This window comes from Salmo salar, chromosome ssa25, assembly GCF_905237065.1.
Source record: "Salmo salar chromosome ssa25, Ssal_v3.1, whole genome shotgun sequence".
NCBI lineage: Eukaryota > Metazoa > Chordata > Actinopteri > Salmoniformes > Salmonidae > Salmo > Salmo salar.
Window position 1 is genome coordinate 22,832,524 of NC_059466.1, and position 12,014 is coordinate 22,844,537.

Consider the following 12,014-nt stretch of genomic DNA (forward strand, 5'->3'; position numbering starts at 1 on the left):
AGTCCCACTGGTGGATAGTAGACTAACAGCAGTGTTTGCTCACGCAAAATAGGGTAGGATAAGCCTACCTTTTCATAAGAAAAGTTTAGAGAACATTTATCCCTCATCATTTTATTATCAAATCATTAGTCTGCCTATTTAACTAATTAAACTGTGGTAGTAGTTGGCTTGATGTGAATTAATAATTCGTGACTTGTAACTTCGTTAGTCTACTCTCTGACGAAGTCCATGCTGCTGAAACGCGTCAGAGATTTTACATATTTGTTCCATTAAACAAACTGTAAAAATGAAGGCATTTTCATTATATGAAGAGTGCCTCTGGTCCTCCTTGTTTTTTGAATATTTTCTGAATTGGATAACTTCGATATGTTCTGGCACTTTTAACTGAGACATTTTTAGGGTTTTGTTATCATGCATTTTTTTCTCTCTCATGGAGCGTGCTATTGTTGAAGTGACTGAATAAAATAAATTGTTCACACAAAAAAGTTTTCATGTAGTTCATCTCTAGTATTTCCTGATTTCCACACACAGGTGTAGGATCTTAATTTGACCTGTATTGTTACAGCAAAATAATCATGCAGAAACAAGATTTCATTGTAATGTTGCTTGATAAGGGGTTAGGCTATTAGCTGGCCAAAAGTAGGCTACTTGAAACGTGCAATACTGTTAATATAACCATGTTAGTGTGGGTTTTCAGTGAATGTATGTAAATCGCAAAGCTCATCTGCATTCCCTGCAGTGCAGGATAATTCTCAGCAACAAAATAGTGGATTGTAAAACTCAATAGTATATACAGTATTATTAGCATATAACTCTTTCCCCCATGAAACCCCTACCATGCTGTTTGGTTATATTTTCCATGTCAATAGTCTCCAATTGTAAATAAATGAATGGTCAGCATGTCACATTTACATTCTCCTTTGATGTGCTATGATGTTCCACCCTGGTGCCAGTGACCATCCCCTATGCATGAGCACCAAAGGCGGCAGTAGAGACACTGACTACATAACAGCATTACTTTTTAATTGGTTGTTGAATGTGTGTGCTGAGAGAAAGAGTTAATTTTATTTATTTATTTTTAAATTGAACCATTATTTAATTAGGCAAGTCAGTTAAGAACAAATTCTTATTTACAATGATGGTCTACACCGGTCAAACCCGGACAATGCAGGACCAATTGTGCGCCGCCCTATGGGACTTCCAATCACGGCCGGTTGTGATGCAGCCCAGATTCGAACCAGGTTGTCTGTAGTGACGCCTCTAGCACTGAGATGCAGTGCCTTAGACTGCTGCCCCACTCGGGAGCATGAAGACAGGATATGTACCCACTGTCCACAAAATGAGGTGGAAACCAAGCTGCACTTTCTAACTTCCTGCCAAATGTAGGACCATATAAGAGACGTATATTTCCCTCAAATTACACAAATCCACAAAGAATTTGAACACAAATTCAAAATCCCATATCTGTTAGGGGAAATACCTCAGTGTGCAATCACAGAAGCAAGATTTTGACTTGCTGCCACCAGAAAAGGTCAGCCAGTGAGTCAAAAACACCAATGTAAATAAATATAACCTATATTTATCTGCCTATTTATTTCCCTTCAGTCAATCATTCATTCTACTAGTTGCACATTGTCACAATAGCTTACTAATAGCCACTACGGCCTATTTATTGCCTTACCTCCCTAATCTTACCTCACAGATTTTTTTTCTATTGTATTATTGACTGTACATTTGTTTATTCCATGTATAACTCTGTGTTGTTGTTTGTGTCGCACTGCTTTGCTTTATCTTGGCCAGGTCACAGTTGTAAATGAGAACTTGTTCTCAACTAGCCTACCTGGTTAAATAAAGGCAAAAAAAGAATATGTAACATTTTAAATGTTATACTATATTTTTTAATCGCTAACAATATAATATTTTGAACATTATTATTCTCTTGAAACGTTTTGTGTGTCTATTGTTTGCTGTTATGTCTGATTGTTTTTGTCTTTGTTTTGTTTAATTTGCTTTGTTGGTTTTTGGTGTTGTTGTTTAGGCAATATATACTGAAGAAAAATATAAACGCAACGTGCAACAATTTCTATGATTTTACTGAGTTACAGTTAATATAGGGAAATCCGTCAATTTAAATGAATTCATTAGGCCCTAATCTATGGATTTAACATGACTGGCAATACAGATATGCATCTGTTAGTCAAAGATACTTTAAAAAAATTGGGGGGCGTGGATCAGAAAACCAGTCAGTATCTGGTGTGACCACCATTTGCCTCATGCAGCACGACACCTCCTTCACATTGAGTTGATCAGGCTGTTGATTGTGGCCTGTGGAATGTTGACCCACTCCTCTTCAATGGCTGTGCGAAGTTTGTGGATATTGGCGGGAACAGGAACACGCTGTCGTACACGTCGATCCAGAGCATCCCAAACATGCTCAATGGTTGACATGTCTGGTGTGTATGCAGGGCATAGAAGAAAATGTTCAGCTTCCAGGAATTGTGTAAGGATCCTTGCGACATGGGCCTGTGCATTATCATGCTGAAACATGAGGTGATGGCGGCGGATGAATGGCACAACAATGGGCCTCAGGATCTCGTCTCGGTATCTCTGTGCATTCAAATTTCCATCGTTAAAACACAATTGTGTTCATTGTCTGTAGCTTATGCCTGCCCACACGATAACCCCACTGCCACAACTGGGGGCACTCTGTTCACAACGTTGACATCAGCACACCGCTTGCCCACATGATGTCATAAACATGGTCTGCGGTTGTAAGGCTGGTTGGACGTACTGCCACATTTTTTTAAATTACGTTGGAGGGGGCTTATGGTAGAGTAATGAACATAAAATTCTCTGGCAGCTCTGGTGGACATTCCTGTAATCAGCATGCCAACTGCACACTCCCTAAAAACTTGAGACATCTGTGGCATTGAGTTGTGTGACAGAGCTGTACATTTTAGAGTGGCCTTTTATTGCAGAGAAATAAGCTTTTGTGCATATGGAACATTTCTGGGATCTTTTATTTCAGCTCATGAAACATGGGACCAACACTGTACATGATTTCAGCTCATGAAACATGGGACCAAACACTGTACATGTTGCATTTATATTTTTGTTCCGTGTAAAAATATGTTTCCCATGCCATAAAGCCCATTTGAATTGAACTGGATTTAGAGAGAGAGAGAGAGAGAGAGAGAGAGAGAGAGAGAGAGAGAGAGAGAAAAAAGAGAGCGAGAGAGATCAAGAGAGCTAAGGGAACCCTGGGCCATTGAAAACAGCAACCCATACAAGGACCTGTACTCAGTAATGTAATTCACTGAAAGACTTCAATTGCTCCTTTGAAATTCTGACCACAGGACCCTTCTAGCACAGTCTCAGATATAGGCTATGTTAAAACTGTGATGTGAAAAGAAAATTGAGCCTGCAAGTTCAATATGGAACCACTTCCAAAAGGGTTAACAGTTTCAAACATTGGTTGTTTTCTAAACATGTTGTGCCAACTGAATCGCTGTATCTATGGTAACTAAAATAAGCGAATAGATCTGATAGTGATATCACCCTTATCATCCAGTGACTTCAAAAGACCACACTCTAAATCCACAACACTGATTTGTCAAGTACATTTGAAGTCACAATTAACTCCAAATAATGCCATAAAGTGTAAAGGTCCCCTGTTTTATATTGCAATTTCATGCCAACACCTTTCTTTTATTCCTTTATGATATTCGAATGAGGACAGAAACTGCACCATTTGGCTTGATGGTTATCTAGGGATGAGGATGCACTTGAAGCTATGCTGTTTGAAGGGGAGATTAACAGCCAGATCATTGAGTGAGTGGAGGACTATAAATACCTTGGAACCATCATTCACAACAAGCTCTCCTTCAAAAGGAACACTGAACAGATTCACTCTAAACGTCAACAATGGCTGTTCTTTTTACAGAAATGTAGGCAGTTTAATGTACACCCATCCATTCTCCAAGCATTTTATAAATGCTTTATAGAATCCATCCTAGCTTTTAATATTGTGCGGTGGTTTGGTGCTCTATGGAACACTAGTTAGAGCTGTCACAAACCGGCTCAAAGCGCGTAACAAATGAGACAACATGGAGATAAGGAATAACTAAATATATTTATGTAACTAAAGTAAACTAAATATATTTAACAATGGTGTGTGTAGTCAGTAATCAGTAGTGTAAATGAGTGGTTGCGTGCATAAATGTGATAATGAGGGGTGTTGAAAGGTGCAAACGCAAACAACCAAAAACAGCCACAAAAATGCCAAAATCTGTGTCTGCATGGAGAGAATCTCCTCAATAATGGGGAAGACGTGCATTTATCCTGGGACACACCCACGCCCAGGTGTGTCCCATTTCACTGACGACCCTCCCGGCTCCGCCCACCGACATCCTATTAAGGAAAACAAGAGCAAAGAGAAAGAATTCGTCAGACAGAGTGGGAGGGTCGTCACACCCCCCCACATAAAACCGGGGACCAACAAAGACCCCGGAACACCATACCAGTCACAGAACAAATTGATCCAGCCTTTACATCCACTTGCCCCAGCCATCCTCGTCCTCCCCAGACCTCAGCAACCTTTGCGGACAGGAAGCAAACTTTAAGAGGAAAGAAAACGAGACCAGAAGGGAACAGACAGGAGCGGCAGAACAGGACAATACCAGACACAAAATAAGTGGTCAGTCACGTGGACATTCAGGAACAGGGCGCACGAGGGAGTGTGTTAGCAATGACATTATCAGTCCCCCGGATGTGCCACACATCAAGATGGAATGCTTGTAAAAATAAACCCAATCTCATTATCCTCTGATTAGGACACATCGTGGATCTCAAAAAGGTGAGAGGGTTATGGTCGGTGTAGACCACAATAGGTACTACTCCTGACCCGACATACACTTCGAAGTGTTGTAGCATCCATATGAGTGCTAGCGCTTCTTTTTCAATGACCGAGTAGCTCAATTGATAATGGTTAAACTTTTTGGTAAAGAAGCTAACAGGCCTCTCAACCCCAGACACATCTGCTTGCAACAAAACTGCACCTAAATGACAAATCCATGCAAAGAGCAGCCAGCACCGGAGTTGAGGTAAGCAACCTCTTTGCATCTTCAAAAGCCTGTTGACAATGAGAAGACCATACATAAACAGCCTTAGCTTTCAGCAAATCTGTCAAGGGAGCGACCACAGTAGAGAAGTTCCTACAAAAACTACGGTAATAACCAATCATTCCCAAGAAACGCATCAGTTCCTTTTTACTAGTTGGTGGTGGAAAAGCATCAATAGCTACCACTATTGCCCAAACAGGACGCACTTCACCCTGCCCAACCACCTTTCCAAGGTATGTAACAATCGCCTAAGCAAACTCACATTTAGCCAGATTGAGTGTGAGGCAACCTGCAGCAAGGCGGAACAAGGCGGTCGAACAAGGCTTGAATACAGGACAGATGTTCCTCCCAAGTATCTGCATATATCACTTTATCGTCCAGATAAACAGTGCACCCAGCCAGACCGGAGACAACCCTGTTCATGAGTCTCTGAAAATGGCAGGTGAATTACGCAGGCCGAAACTCATCACCGAATACAAGTACAGATCAGAGGGTGTAATAAAGGCAAAGATTTCAAGTGCCCTACTCGTCAGTGGCACCTGCCAATAGCCCTTAAACAGGTCAAATTTGCTCACAAACTTAGCTGCGCCCACTTGATCTACGCAGTCCTCCATCCGAGGAAGAGGAAATTAATCTGGCTTAGTGACACTGTTTTCCTTACGGTAGTCTGTACAAAATCTGTTTGTCCCATCCGGTTTACTGACCAAGATACAGGGAGAAGCCCAACTGGAGAAAGAAGGCTCTGCTATCTTACTCTTCAGCATGTACCCGACCTCAGCATCCAGACAACACAGTTTCTCTGGAGAAACTCTATAGAACCGCTGACAAATGGGGTCAGCATCTCCAATGTCAATATCATGTTCTATTAAGTTTGTACATGTAGGTGTATCAGAAAACAAACCTGTAAATCACAGAATCAGACCAACCACCTCTTTCCACCCATCAACAGGTAGATGAGCAAGAAGGCTGTCTAAAATATCCAGTGTCTGAATTTTTCAATCTACCCTGCAGTATCTACTTGCACATTCATCTTCTGCACATCTACCATTCCAGTGTTTAATTGCTATATTGTAATTATTTCGCCACCATGGCCTATTTATTGCCTTAACTTACCTCATTTACACTCACTGTATATAGACTTTTTGTTTTCTTTTGTTCTACTGTATGTTTTGTTTATTCCATGTGTAACTCTGTGTTGTTGTATGTGTCGAATTGCTATGCTTTATCTTGGCCAGGTCGCAGTTGCAAATGAGAACTTGTTCTCAACTAGCCTACCTGGTTAAATAAAGGTGAAATAAAAAAATTTAAATGCAATCGTCGGGACCAGGAACATCTTCCTCATGCACGAACCTAGCATGACAAGAACCCAGGGAAATAACAGTATCAGCCAAAAGGAGAGGTTTACCGTCCACTGTTCACTCTCAAAGGAACGTGCATAATAGGGTTTTAACAAATTTACATGGCACAGTTGGTGTGCTTTTCTCCGTTCTGGAGTGGCAACTAGATAGTTTTGCTCAGTGTACTGGCACACAACCGTATATGGACCTTGAAACTTGGCTTGAAAAGGAGAACCAACGATTAGCAGCAGAGCAAGAACCTGGTCACCTGTACAACAGTGACGAGGCTCAGTTCGCCGATCAAATATGCCCTTCATCCTCTCCTGTGAAGATGATAGCTTCTCTTTAGCCATTTCACCAGCAGCGTTCAGGCGTCGCCGGAAATCACACACATACGATAACAGGGACTGAGGGGGCTCGGGAGACTTCCAGTCATCCTGGAGAACAGATAGAAGTCCACGCACCCCATATCCAAACACAAGGTCATTTGGACTGAAACCCATGCTCTCCTGTGAAACCTCCCTAGCGGCAAACAGTAACCAAGGCAACCCCTACTCCAAATCCATCTCAGTACAATAAGCTCTCCATAAGACTTAGTGTTTGATGGAAACGTTCCAGTGCTCCTTGACTTTGTGCGTGATAGGCGCTAGACGAATTGTGTTGAATATGGAGCTGTTGGAGAACCTGACCAAACAGATTAGAGGTGAAATTACATCCTTGATCACTCTGAGTGACCTTAGGGATTCCAAACAGTGAGAAACTGAGTCAAAGCTTTTAACAGACTTAGTCATGATAGACCAGAGAAGATAGGCAGCAGGAAACCTAGTGGTCTGACACATCACAGTAAACAGATAATTACTACCCTTTTTAGGACGAGGCAGAGGACCAACACAGTCAATAATCAGATACTCAAAAGGTTGGCTGAGTACAGGAATAGGAAACGCTGGTACCTCAATAGCTTGGTTAGGTTTACCAGTTAATTGACAGGTGTGACAAGTTTTGATGAACTCAGAAACATCCCTTATCAACCTAGGCCAAAAGAAATGTCTTAATATGCGATTGTAGGTTTTCCTCACACCCATATGTCCAGCAACATCGTTGTGGGAAGTTGTCAACACCAACTCACGAAGCTTAACTGGTACAACAACCTGACTAATCACCTCCCCCAGAAAACAACTACCATGAGACACCCACTTTCTCATCAGGACGTCCTCTTGGAGAAAATAGCCATGGGCTATTCCAGAGGCACAATTGTTCCAGAGGGACAATTTGGTCACGCAACTCTTCTAATGTGGGGTCAGTCCGTTGCGCATTGATTAGATCGGAGCAGCATACAGATAAGGGGATAACAGGGAAAGCAGTGACAGACTTCTTTGTGGTATTCTCGTTAGTCGGTGCAGTGACCAGTTCGCCACGGCTCACAACTCTAACCGCTCTTGTTGCAGCTTGATTTTAGTACGCTCCAAATCCTGTTTAAACGCCAATTCCTTTTCATACTTTACACGGTCATGCTCTAGCTTCTCGCGATCACGCTCTAACAGAAGCAGTTCTTCCTGCTGTTCAAAAATAAGACTACTAGGACTAACCGATGGAGCGGTCATTGTAACGTTACGGGGAGAGGCGAGTCCTCAGCAGAGGCTGCCCCAGTGGTAACTTCAAGAATACCACTCTCCATCAGATTGACCTTCAATAGTAACCTAATAGAATGTTAGACGTTTATCACTAATTTCAACCTTGTAGTGTTCAGCAACCTTCAACAGCTGTTCTTTAGTACATAATTCTAACAGTTTCTCTGATGGAAAGCGAATGAACTCGTCTACATAAGACACCATTGTCACAAGAAAAATGAGATATATCTCACTCTTCCCCTCTGCTGAGCACACCAGACCACAACCAGAGAAATGACAATCACACTGGAGAGGAGAGATGAGATATATGGAGCTTCCCCAAAACCTACAGTAACTCAACCCTAGTCTTCATGCAGATTTGCAGTGGGTAATTACACACTGTCAGATTCCCCCAAGCCACAGATGTGCCCCTGAGACAACTGCTCAGTCCACAGACACCACACAAAAATAAAACAAAATTACCATGCCCAACATTTACCAAAATGAAACACGTCGCTAAGCCTAACAGGGGAAAAAGGCTATAGCTCCAGGTAGCAAGTTTCACTACCCTACCCAAATCTCCTACTGAGGTACACCGCCGATTGTACTCACCTCCTCGGACCGATGTCCCAACAGCAGTAGAGCAAGAGTCTCCAGCCTGGGCAGGGGCCTGGAAACTAACCAATGTACTCTCCAACACAGCACACAACAAACTATCCACCGCAGTGGCAAGTTTACCAAACAAACAAACGAAATCAGTACTGGGCACCAAACATTACAACTCAAACAACCTGTAACAAAAGATGCAAACAAAGCACCTACAGAGTTGAACATTAATGCCACGTTTTCTCCCAAACACAACACACATACTAGTAAGACAAATGACAATGGTATTAGTCCTTCATAATGCAACAAAGTGCTATACGCCAAAATGTCTAGGAACCAACCTTATGATCCTGGACGAGCCCCCACTTGTCACGAACCGGCTCAAAGCACGTAACAAACAAGGAGACAACATGGAGATAGAGAATAACAAAATATATTTATTCAACTAAAGTAAACGAAATATAATTAACAATGGTGTGTGTGTGTAGTCAGTAATCACTAGTGTAAGTGAGTGGTTGCGTGCATAAATGTGATAATGAGGGGGTGTTGAAAGGTGCCAACGTAAACAACCAAAAACAGCCACAAAAATGGCACAACTAAAATCTGTGCCTGCATGAAGAGAGTCTCCTCAACAAATGGGGAAGAGGTGCATTTATCTTGGGACACACCCGAGCCCAGGTGTGTCCCATTTCACTGACGACCCTCTCGGCTCCACCCACCGACATCCTATTAAGGAAAATAAGAGCAAAGAGAAAGAATTCGGCAGACAGAGTGGGAGGGTCGTCACAGAGCCCATTGTAATAAAAAACAGTGGGAAGGTCATTGGAGAAAGCCAGAAACCCCTTAGTGACATCTATAAAAAAAAAAAAAAACAAGGAAGAAGGGGGAACAAATAGCCTTGAACATTATGCACATACTCCATGACCAGTACAGTCCCCTACCCTCCGGACGCAGATATACTGTAGATCTGTCATACAATTCTAAGAGAGCAGCTTCTCGTTTTAATACATTTTTTTTTTTATATGTGTATATATAGCCTGTGATTGCATAGATTGCTTCTAATCTAATCTGTTATACTGTTAATGTTTCTATGTTCTATTTTGCTATGTTGTTAAGTGTCTTGTATGTATCACCCCGTCACCGCTCATGAAGTTCCCTCTCAGGAAATAAATGTTTCTTGAATTGAATACTAGGGAAACATGAATGACAGGACTTTTACTGAATATATTTTGTGATAAAAGACTCTTCAGTATGCATAAGACTTATCTAGTCTTACTATCCACGGCTTGAAGTCACCATGCTTGGTGGAGAAAATCTCACTTTTTCTGTGGTTCTGACTAAAGGGAGTACAGCTTAGACCGGAAGTTACTTTTTTGTAGCAGGTTAGGATAATTAACGTGGCAGGTTAGGAGACTTAGGTTAAGGTTAGGAAAAGGGTTAGGGTTACAGTGAGGGAAAAAAGTATTTGATCCCCTGCTGATTTTGTACGTTTGCCCACTGACAAAGAAATGATCAGTCTATAATTTTAATGGTAGGTTTATTTGAACATTGAGAGACAGAATAACATTTAAAAAATCCAGAAAAACACGTAAAAAATGTTATAAAATGATTTGCATTTTAATGAGGGAAATAAGTATTTGACCCCTCTGCAAAACATGACTTAGTACTTGGTGGCAAAACCCTTGTTGGCAATCACAGAGGTCAGACGTTTCTTGTAGTTGGCCACCAGGTTTGCACACATCTCAGGAGGGATTTTGTCCCACTCCTCTTTGCAGATCTTCTCCAAGTCATTAAGGTTTCGAGGCTGACGTTAGGCAACTCGAACCTTCAGCTTCCTCCACAGATTTTCTATGGGATTAAGGTCTAGAGACTGGCTAGGCCACTCGAGGACCTTAATATGCTTCTTCTTGAGCCACTCCTTTGTTGCCTTGGCCGTGTGTTTTGGGTCATTGTCAAGCTGGAATACCCACCCACGACCCATTTTCAATGCCCTGGCTGAGGGAAGGAGGTTCTCACCCAAGATTTGACGGTACATGGCCACGTCCATCATCCCTTTGATGCAGTGAAGTTGTCCTATCCCCTTAGCAGAAAAACACCCCCAAAGCATAACTCCACCCCCATGTTTGACGGTGGGGGTCATAGGCAGCATTCCTCCTCCTCCAAACACGGCGAGTTGAGTTGATGCCAAAAAGCTAAATTTTGGTCTCATCTGACCACAACACTTTCACCCAGTTGTCCTCTGAATCATTCAGATGTTCATTGGCAAACTTCAGACGGGCATGTATATGTGCTTTCTTGAGCAAGGGGACCTTGCGTGAGCTGCAGGATTTCAGTCCTTCACGGCGTACTGTGTTACCAATTGTTTTCTTGGTGACTATGGTCCCAGCTGCCTTGAGCTCATTGACAAGATCCTCCCGTGTAGTTCTGGGCTGATTCCTAACCATTCTCATGATCATTGCAACTCCACGAGGTGAGATCTTGCATGGAGCCCCAGGCCAAGGGAGATTGACAGTTCTTTTGTGTTTCTTCCATTTGTGAATAATCGCACCAACTGTTGTCACCTTCTCACCAAGCTGCTTGGCGATCGTCTTGTAGCCCATTCCAGCCTTGTGTAAGTCTACAATCTTGTCCCTGACATCCTTGGAGAGCTCTTTGGTCTTGGCCATGGTGGAGAGTTTGTAATCTGATTGATTGATTGCTTCTGTGGACAGGTGTCTTTTATACAGGTAACAAACTGACATTAGGAGCACTCCCTTTAATAAGAGTGCGCTCCTAATCTCAGCTTGTTACCTGTATAAAAGACACCTGGGAGCCAGAAATCTTTCTGATTGAGAGGGGGTCAAATACTTATTTCCCTCATTAAAATGGAAATCAATTTATAACATTTTTGACATGCGTTTTTCTGGATTTTTTTGTTGTTATTCTGTGTCTCACTGTTCAAAAAAACCTACCATTAAAACTATAGACTGATCATTTCTTTGTCAGTGGGCAAACGTACAAAATCAGCAGGTGATCAAATACTTTTTTCTCTCACTGTAGCTAAAATGCTCTCCTAACCTGCTATGAAAAGTCACTTCTGGTCATGGCTGTACTCTCTCTATTCTGTGGCACGTTATATTACAGTAGCTTTATGCCAGTGTAACAACAGTGTAATATCATACTGTTACAGATTGGTGAGTAAAGTAGTAAAGCAAATAGTGGAACTGTGGAATTGTGGAACCTCATAATTAAAGATTCCCAGCAGTACAAGCTGTTATTCCACAGTAGCATCTCTAGTAGTGTTGAGGCTAAAGGCCTGCGTCCCAAATGGCACCCTATCCACTATGGGCCCTGGTCAATGTCAG